At 32.0% G+C, this 9,844-nt stretch overlaps 1 long non-coding RNA gene across 2 annotated transcripts; it reads right to left on the reverse strand.

Annotated features, from left to right (window-relative positions):
* Positions 1–591: 591 nt before the first annotated feature.
* Positions 592–1,938, reverse strand: LOC143062432 (uncharacterized). 2 transcript variants are annotated; one of them, XR_012974746.1, is made up of 3 exons: positions 1,700–1,938; positions 1,181–1,273; positions 592–634 (listed from the first exon to the last, which is right to left on the reverse strand). It is a non-coding gene; the product is annotated as an uncharacterized LOC143062432 (long non-coding RNA). The 2 variants fall into 2 exon arrangements; XR_012974747.1 differs by having other exon boundaries at positions 592–1,273.
* Between the last annotated feature and the right edge of the window lie 7,906 nt (positions 1,939–9,844).

Below are 9,844 nucleotides of genomic sequence, written 5' to 3' on the forward strand. Positions count from 1 at the left end.
ACATTGTCAACGATGCATGAACAAAACAAACATACTCAAAGAGTAAAAATGTCAAAAATAGGGGTACAACAGTCAATATTGTGTTATCATCTTAATATCACTACATAAACAACAAATGTAACAAAGTAGCACAAAAAGGCATACATCAAATTTAACATTCTCATTTTGCTTTTCTTATACGGCTGAATTTATCTATGTAAAATCTACCCATAAATGAAAGAAGGTTTTCATTACTGGTGTAAAATTGCGCGTTTGAAATTCGCACAGGTAGACATAAAAATAATTTTGTCGTATGACGGCATACATAAATGCAGACTCACGTAAAGTAGATATAACAAAAAACAGACTTACAGTAAAAATAATAAATAAAATAATGGTGTGGTTCAAAGTATGACGGGACACATAAGTACAGTTTCACGTCAAATACGGCTGAATTTATCTATGTAAAGTCTACCCATAAATGATAGAAGGTTTTCATTACTGGTGTAAAATTGCGCGTTTGAAATTCCCACAGGTAGACATAAAAATAATTTTGTCGTATGACTGTAGTAGGTGGTTTTCTATGCGTTAATGAATAACACCAACAAGAGCTAAGGGTTCTGATGCTTTATTGTACCAGTATGTAAAAACAAGTCTGAAATAGCAATACAACATATATAAATAACAAGCTATTTCATATAACATAAATATAATACTTTTACGAATATCACAGGTTATAATACAGAAATATAGTAAATAATACCTTTAACTGTTATTAACTAAGTAGCAAGTAAAATGTATTGCAAGTAGAGAATGTTCAATGTTTATATTCAATGAAATTGACATCGGGTGTCACGTGTACTTTTACAAATGCTTGACCTTTAACTCTACACTAAATCGGAGAGTGCTTTGAAATTTACGTGTATCTGTGTATTTGTATTAAATACTGGTTTACCTTACAAACGGTATATAATAAATGTTACATCTACATTTATTAATAATGACTTCATTAAAATATATAATACGTATAATAATTAACTACATAATATCATACAACAATCATAAAGTTGCAAATATAATAATCATAAAGACTTATGATGTCAATATTATCGATTCATTAAAAGCTCCAAATTAACGGGAGGTAATTCATGTTTACATTACAATATAAACAAAGTTAAACTATAAATAAATATACTCTTACCACTTGTGGAGTGAGTTGTACTGATACGGTTAACGGCACATCATATAAACATCACACAATCATGTGTTTTACATAATTACATTACATGGAGTCCTGAAATCAAAATACGAACATAAATACTCAGACTCTAATTATAAAAATATACAACGTAACAAATATTCTTTACGCATTCATATTTGTACTTGATAAAAACTATTTACTACAAAACTATAACTTTATATAAATGGAAACACTTTTCCGTCTTTCACTTAATAAGCCGTCATTTATAAAATATAGACTATTCATGACAATAATCAAATAGTAATGTACGCAAATTAACAATACAATTCTACCGTGGCAAATAAACCGTAGATTATAAAATCATATACTTCTAGCTTAATAAAATACTCTCTTGTACATCTCGTGTACTTGTGTTACATGCATGCGCTATGAGGAGAACGTTACAAAGCAAAATAGAAACTTTACTAAAATATCATTTACGTGAAAAATATAAATAATGTTAATAAAGAAGTAACTTACAGTATTCTATAATAATGTTGTCCAAAATATATAAGGTTTACAAGTAAACTATGTGGTCAAGATAAACAGACATAAATTCAATGGACTGTCATGGCTATCGTCCCGTGGAAATGTACAGGTACAAAACAAAGGAAATTAAACTTGACCGCGAAATATAAACAACCAATCAGATACAATGATTTAGATAAATCCCTAATGAATATTCATAGAAAATAACGTGAATATTACTATACATAAAAGCAAGGAATTATATAGTTTATGGGGACATTTTGTGTAGATGTGCATATAAAACTCGTCTTTGAGCAAGAAGTTTTATTTACATGTTCACAACCAAACCCAGATACAACTCCATTAATATACAACCTTGGTAAAGTGGTAAACGAACTAACCCTTAAAGTACATTAAAACAAGAATGCGTCCCTAGTACACTGATGCCCCATCTGCACTATCATTTTCTATGTCCAGCGGACCGTGAAAATGGGATGAAATATATTATTTAAATTAGAAAGATCATGTCATAAGGAACATGTGTACTAAGTTTCAAATTGATTGGAATTCAACTTCATCTGAGACTACTTTGACCAAAAACCTTAACCTGAAGTAGGATTGACGGACGGACGAACGGACGCACTAACCAGAAAACATAAAGCACATAAATGAGGCATAAAAAAACCTACAAGTCTGAATAAAAGTGTGGCTGACACAGTTCTCTAGACACCGTACTTCAGTTCTGACGCAAAGGTTAAGCTTAGCTCTGATTCCAATAATAGAGGAAGGAAAACCTTTGTCGAGGAAAAAATAATCTATAATAAAGAAAAAACAAATAGCAAATAATTGTATATTTAAAAGGAATGGAAACGCGGCTCGAGATCAATCGGGATACCAACAGCGCACCCGCAGAGCTATAAACCATGTCTGGCTCAGGCGGAAGTATGATGAATAATATAAAAAATCATGACGGAGTTCCATTTCCTGTCATATAAATCGGTCTTTTAATTCACGGTGTCATCTTGCTTGAGACGATATAAATGAAAGAGAAACCCGAAATCAAGAATAAACTTTTATTCCTAGCAAAAAGTAAGGCCTTAGGTATCATTTTAATGCCTCATCAAACATACGTTTGTAATATTGTATTGAGTAAATTCTCATTAGAATAGACCTCGGTCTTGAAAATTGAGGGAGTTTCATCCGGATTACTAAACAAAAAATACTGTGTTTTGATTTTTTTCTAAAAACTTGAAAACTGCGAAGTGCAAAACAAAACAGTTGATATCATTATGAAGCTGAAACCTTATTCTATCGCTTAGGCTCTTTTTGAAGTTTCTTGTAACTTTTAAGAATTTTCTACGATTTTTCGAAATTTCAGTTTTGAGTTTCAATATTCTGTCAAAATATGTCTATCAATCTGGGAGTGCACTACGATTTCTTTATTATATTGGAAAGTAGAAAGAAAAAAGTGAGAAAATGAGATATCATTTTAAAGAAGGAATATTTTTCTACAGTTTGATCTAAATTACGAATGCTAAATTTAATTGGTACAATATATATGATTTTATTTCGAAACATGTTGAAAATTTGAAGTTGTGCGTCAACAAATACATCGACACTTTGTATTTTGGTATAAGTTAAATAACTACTTGAAATAGATGTGACATTGACATATAATTTAAAAGCTTAGTCTTTTTTCTATCGCATAGTGTTGGTTTTATGAAAATGGTGATAAAAACGAATTAGCTATGATTTTTCAAAATCCCATGTTTATATTTCACATTGACGCCATTTTGTTTGAAATAACAGACAAGATATATATAGAAGACACACGATTGGGATTTATTGTGCCTTTTTATATACCATGTACGATGTTATGCATTTCAAGTTTTTTTGTCAAATGCTGCTTTAGATACTAAATCGTTGTTTAGAATGCAGTTTGCCATTATAAAGCGTTGCCGCAAATTACCATACGAAACAGCAAAACTGTTCCTTCCTTTTTCTCCCAGAGCAGTAGTCTATAGGCCGCAAAAGTATTCCTTTGGAGTTAAAATAAATAAAATGCGAATGTGGGAAAGTTTTAACTGTTTCTAATTAGAAAATTTATTGCATCTCTGCATAATTTAGCATTAATTAACAGGTGAGCTCGACATTATTAATTTTTAACATCTTAAAAGTATGTAAGACCAGAGACAAATTAGCTTATCATTGATACATGATATATTATACCTGCAAATTGGAACATCCTGCATGCCGTTGTTTATTATAACACCTGTAATCTGAGTTCTTTTATCTAGATAATATACTGCAGTTGTTAAAATTTTCCTTCCTTCATAACAAGGAATTGTATATTTAAATATACAATTCCTTGTTCATAATAATTTATTAACTTCTTTCTTTAACAGTCATTTAGTTACATTTTTAAAATATTCTTTATTTTGCATGAAAACTTTTTAACACTCGTAAAATGTCCGATATCATCTGATTATGACATACCTTCATGAAATAATACGATAAAAAAAATTGAATAATAAGTTTTTTATTACTAACTTTGCATGTGGTTGTATTGTTATATTTTTTTTCTTGGATTAATTTATTTTTCGTTTCATGATTTATCACTTAGCTACTTTACCACGTTCGTACTACACAATGTAAGTACCGTTACTCTACAATAGAATGTGTATTTCGAATTATCTTCAAAGATAACAATAATATGATTTATTTTACGCCAAGCAAATTGAAACCGAATGCCCCTTAGAATGATGTTTTAGTCATTATTTTTTATTACAGAAACATGCCTAAGAAGAAAAAAATATCATTGTCAAGTTAGATAACTAGTGTCAGATAAAATGACCACGTTCGATAACTTCTACCAGATAAGTAATGAGCCAGTTAGAGCGATGGGGTGTTATTAACACCCAGTCACAATTCCTTGATAAAAGTAAGGTTTGCAAGTAATAATTTAACCAAAATACAATATTCAAAATATGTAATTAAGCTTTATAATAAATATAGTAATTAAATAGATGATTTTTACAATATATAAAATTATTATAAAAATCACTCTGCTACATGACGGCATACATAAATGCAGACTCACGTAAAGTAGATATAACAAAAACCAGATTTAACAGTAAAAGTAATAATAATAAATAAAATAATGGTGTGGTTAAAGTATGACGGGATACATAAGTACAGTTTCACGTCAAATGTATATCATAAATCAAAGCCTTAAAGGCTGTAAAAGCAATTGCTGTCATGTTAATGTTTGGGGACTTTTATTTTTCATCCACATATATATAATAATTAAACCTGACATGAGTGTTGTCTAGTTAGAAGTAAGAAGGTTTTAACTTTATATAAATAAAAGACTTTAGCAGAAAGTCATTTTTAATATGTTTTATATTTCACAAGGAGACAACACGTTTACCAGGCTAAAGTTGGGGTCAAATATACATGTGCTGAAACATATAACTCAAAAAGAAATCATCATGGATTATCCCCTGGTAGTGTTTGTAACTGGGCAATAATTTCCTTTATTGATTTAATTTTAACAATTTTCATTATTAATTTATATTTAACCATTAACACAAATGATTAAATTAAAACATTTCAACTTTCCAGACGCAAATGTTAAAAAACGGGAAAGAAATAAAATATCTTACAAGACATAAACATGTAAAGAATAAATATATATTTCAGCTTAATAAAAATATTTTCATAATGGTACTTTGTCATCATTTTTAAAACTAAGTTCCAAACATTATTGCTCAGTTGATATACATGTATGTCCTTCTGATGCGGTACGAGCACAGGCACTTGTTTCTATCCAAAATAGTTTTATATGGATAGCCGACCTTCCTATGGATAGAAACAAGTGCATGTGGGTACGAGATAACTATAATTCTCATGCAATCCCGAAAAGGGGTGGGGGGTCATCACAGACAAACATGACATTAAATCGTTATCACTGATGTATTGTTTAGGGCCAGTTGAAGGACGCCTCCGGGTGCGGGAATTTTTCGCTGCATTGAAGACCTGTTGGTGACCTTCTGCTGTTGTATGTTTTTCTATGGTCGGGTTGTTGTCTCTTTGAAACATTCCCCATTTCCATTCTCAATTTTATTATACGAACAAGAACAAACAGCTCTACGTTGCTTTGACATTTATCAATTTTCAGGAAACATTGCGAAAAATGATCTTCAATATTTCGAAAACATGTGAAATAAAATTGCTAACACGGTGGACCGTCGAGTGTCAACAAACGTAGTAGACTTGTTCACTGAAAAGACGAGGATAATGGTTTCATCTGACATTTGTTATGCATTCCCAGTTTTGATCATGATATTTAAAAAGACGTACTTTTTTCAATCTATGTAACTAGAAAATTCCAAATTGAAATATCTCTTCATCTGGACCGACTTGGCATCTACTACGTTTGGACGGGTCCATTTCATTAGTAAGGTGATCGATAAATATTACGGAGTTTGACAGAAAAGGAAAACGAACTTATTGTTATGTGTTTTCAACAAGGGTTTCGTTCCGCTAAATTATTTGCGCAAACAAAGTTTGTCTATTTTTAGATTACAGGTAATCATTTGACACTACGCATTAACCTGTGTAGTGATTTTGATTTTACGATAAATGTATGAATGAACGATAATTTTATGAATGAACAAGAGCACCTGACCTCTTAAAGAAACACAAATTAAACATATAAAACCGTATTTAATAGGAGATAATTCATTTAAATTTTCAATACTAAATCAACAACTGAAATGAATCCATATTTTGTTGAAACATCGTACGAACGGCGGAAAACGGAATTGCAGTTATAAAAATGTACTTTTTTTCACTCGGACTTCTATGTTATTTGATAGTCAAACGGTTGACCCTTTAAATACAAAAATACATCTACAAGAACATATTCTGAAACTTCTTAAATCCACTAACGTTTTTTTAAAGTTTCAAGCTATGTATTGCATTAGAAAACATACATAGGTGTTAAAGAATGACAGACCAGGAGCCTGTTTAACAAAATACTATGGCTTGATATGGGCGGAGTCTCTGATCTGGGTCACAAAGATGGCCATACGCGATAGCATAAAAGCAATTGCTTTAAAAACAGACTAAACAGAAAAAGTAGTCTTATTGAATAAAATAGTTTAGTCATTCATAGTATGTCAAGATCCTTAAGTAAAAGTAATATCAATAAATGAAATAATTTTGCCATTCAAAGTATGTGGTTTTACGTAACCACAGAGTCACTTCAAATGAATATCTAAAAAAGACATATAAAAGAATACTATAATACGTAATTAAGATGATAACAAACGTCAGTACGCAAAATCTATACTTCAAGACCATCTTGTATTATTTGTGAAGTTGATACGGAATATTTATCAACAAGTTCTGGGTATCTTCCGATGAACTTTTTTAGCGGCAGGGCCGGGTCCAGCCATTTTAAAAAGGGGGTCCTAACCCCGGACAAAAGGGGATAGGGTTCCAACTACATGTCCCCATCCAAATGCACTGATCGTCCAAAAAAAAGGGGTCCATCCCCCGGAACCCCCGCCCCCCTGGATCCGCCACTGAGGTTTTTTTATCGTTCAGCTGCTGTCCTGTTGACATATGTAAAATATCTCCAATATTAAAAGTCTCTGGATCATAGTGGGTGCCATATTACCTTTTATTTTTTTTTAAAACGTGCTTTGTATATAGAAATAAAAAGATGAGGTATGAGTGCCAAATGAGACATCTTTCCAACAAAGACATAATTTAGTAAAGTAAGCAGTCATAGGTCCAATGCTGAAAAGTAAGCTATAATATTAATGACCCATAAATTACTTGTGTAAAACAATAAAAAAAAAAACAAACAAAAAAACAAAAACCGGCCCAATTAAATATATAAAAGGACAAAAAATCTATCCCATCAAAAAAAATATATTGTATACTAGGAGCCTGTATTTCAGTGGTTGTCGTTTGTTTATGTGTTACATATTTGTTTTTAGTTCATTTTTTTTTATATAATTAAGGCCGTTAGTTTTCTCGTTTGAATTGTTTTACATTGTCATATCAGGGACTTTTATAGCTGACTATGCGGTATGGGCTTTGCTTATTGTTGAAGGCCGTACGGTGATCTATAAATGTTAATTTCTGTGTCATTTTGGTCTCTTGTGGACAGCTGTCTCATTGGCAATCATACCACATCTTCTTTTTTATTATAGATCCAACGCTGCAATTTTCACAAAACATATCAAATTTTCCACCTTGTCGCACATACATATTGCAGGTTTAAGAAATCAGCTGTAATGATTTTATTCAGTTTGGCAAATGTCCGAGCCCGTTAAAAAAGAACAAACTGAAACTACAGTTGCTGACTTCACTACCTTCAAAAAAAGGGAACAGTTTGGAAGTCCCATATACTGAAATGTGACCAACAAAAATACTTATAGATTTTGTTAACACTGCCATGTATGTAAATATTTCTTCGCCTTTTTTACGAACACAAAATTCATGGATCCTACATTTGCCTTTAATTATCTATACGAACATTGCTGTACTCTTAAATATCAGCACCGGCTGTTATCGACGGCTTACTTTACACCAGTAAGTTTGTCTCATGGATAATTGTGTTTTTTCGCTGTTGTTTCGTTGCTTCTGGTGGACAAATACATGAAATCTCTGTGCCATCAAACATGTTAATGGCTATATATCGGGTAATTCAAACCCTTTTTTCTTCGCAATAATATTCAAGATAATAGCCCAAAATCTGCAAAATTTCCTTAAAATTACTAATTCGGGGGCAGCAACCCAACAACAGGTTGTCCAATTCGTCTGAAAATTTCAGGGCAGATAGATCTTGACCTGATAAACAATTTAACCCCTGTCAGATTTGCTCTAAATGCTTTGGTTTCAGAGATATAAGCCAAAATCTACATTTCACCCCTATGTTCTATTTTTAGCCATGGCGTCCATCTTGGTTGGTTGGCCGGGTCAGGTCACACTTTTTTTAAACTAGATACCCCAAACATGATTGTGGCCAAGTTTGGATTAATTTGGCCCAGTAGTTTCAGAGGAGAAGATTTTTGTAATAGATAACTGAGATTTACGAAAAATGGTTAAAAATTGACTATAAAGGAAAATTGACTATTAAGGGCAATTACTCCTAAAGGGGTCAATTGACCATTTCGGTCATGTTGACTTATTTGTAAATCTTACTTTGCTGAACATTATTGCTGTTTACCGATTATCTCTATCTATAATAATATTCAAGATAATAGCCCAAAAACGGTATAATTTCCTTAAAATTGCCAATTCCAGGGCAGCAACCCAACAACGGGTTGTCCGATTTGTCTGAAAATTTCAGGGCAGCTAGATCTTGACCTGCTAAACAATTTAACCCCCATGTCAGATTTGCTCTAAATGCTTTGGTTTTACATTTTACCCCTATGTTCTATTTTTAGCCATGGCGGCCATCTTGGTTGGTTGGCCGGGTCACGCCACACATTTTTTTAACAAGATACCCCAATGATGATTATGGCCAAGTTTGGTTTAATTTGGCCCAGTAGTTTCAGAGGAGAAGATTTTTGTAAAAGCTAACAACAACGGACGACGGACAACGCCTGATGCAAAGTGATGAGAAAAGCTCACTTGGCCCTTTGGGCCAGGTGAGCTAAAAAAACCGGTCAGTTTCCAAGTCATACCAAAGGTAACTAGGTCTTATTACAAATACAAGATATATATCAACTGATAGCAAAAGGTGCTTGACATTTGAACATATATACAGGACTAAATTATATAAAGTGACAGCAATAAAAAATAATCAATAGATAACATGACTCAAGTACAAATACAGGAAATATACTCAATAGTGGCAAAAGGTTACATTACTTTTGTTCAAATACAGGTAAAAAACCAAGTGAATGAAATTTAAATATATGAGACACCAAGTGAAAGCCATAGGTTTATTTAATGGCCTTTGTTTAAATCCAGGACATATATCAAGTAATAGCATTACAAACAAATACAGAGCAGACATCAGTTGAATGCAACAGACTTAAAAACAGACATGTTCACTTGTACATGTTTGTGTGAAGTACAGGGACGATATACTAAGTGATTACTATAGGAAAAATGGCCTTTCTACAAATACAA

The sequence above is a fragment of the Mytilus galloprovincialis genome, chromosome 2 (assembly GCF_965363235.1).
Source record: "Mytilus galloprovincialis chromosome 2, xbMytGall1.hap1.1, whole genome shotgun sequence".
Classification (NCBI taxonomy): Eukaryota; Metazoa; Mollusca; class Bivalvia; order Mytilida; family Mytilidae; genus Mytilus; species Mytilus galloprovincialis.